A 1,025-nucleotide genomic window follows, 5' to 3' on the forward strand; every position below is an offset into this window, starting at 1 on the left:
GTGGCCGATGCCCTGCCGCCCCGCCCCGCCCCGCCGGTCCCGCGTCGTGGCCGATGACCGCGCCACCAGGGACCGCGGCCACGAGCTCGACGGGGGAGCAACGGGCTGCCCCGCCCGTCCCGCTCGCCGTGGCCTTCGCCGATGACCGCGGCCCCGCGCAGCACAGCGTCGAGCTCGTCTCGCTCCGCTGCGTCCTCTCCTCCTGCCGAATTCGCCGCTCACGGCCACCGCCGCTCACCCGCGACCCTGCCTCGTGGTTAGGGTTTCGGGTGTTGGCTCCAACACCGGCGGCCATGGGGCTGCGCCTCCTCTCTGCCTCTGGTCGGTTCATCCCCTCCCCTCCTTCCTCCTCCTCCTCCCCCTCTTCCTCTCTATCTCTTTCTAATCCCTCTCTTCTTTTGTAGCAGCGGAGGAGAGGAGAGGGGATTGAGCCTGCAGCTCCACATGTGCTTCAATTCGATTTGGAGTAGTGCAATTGATGTGCTCCTACAACTGCTGTAGAAGATAGGATGGACGAGAGCACATCACACAATTCTCCACCTGCGATGAACACCGGCCGACATCTCCGCTCTGTGGTCGACCATGGTGTTATGGCAAGTGGTGATCTGATGTCGTTGGTTTCGGTTTATCTTTGCTTGAGAAATGATCAATTTGGGTCTGAAGAATAGTTGTACCATTAGTGATAGACATGGAATGGGGATCAATTTGGCCGGCATCTCTCTCTCTCTCTCTCTCTCTCTCTCTCTCTCTCTCTCTCCACTGTTGATCCCCCTTTTTGCAGCTCAGTATGCTAGGGAACGGATTCACAGTCACAATGGAGTACTGGGTGTGACATTTTTTTTTGATTCACAGTCACAATGCAGCTCAGTATGCTAGGGAAATTTTTTTGAATTTTTTTGAAAAAAACTTAGTAATGGCGCACTAGCACACTGTCCACTGGTGGGCCATTACTAACAATTTTTTTTTATTTTTTTTACTTTTTTTTTCAAAACTTCTAATGGCGCACCGTGGGTGTGGTGCGCCAT

The sequence above is a fragment of the Triticum aestivum genome, chromosome 5A, assembly GCF_018294505.1.
Source record: "Triticum aestivum cultivar Chinese Spring chromosome 5A, IWGSC CS RefSeq v2.1, whole genome shotgun sequence".
Taxonomy (NCBI): domain Eukaryota; kingdom Viridiplantae; phylum Streptophyta; class Magnoliopsida; order Poales; family Poaceae; genus Triticum; species Triticum aestivum.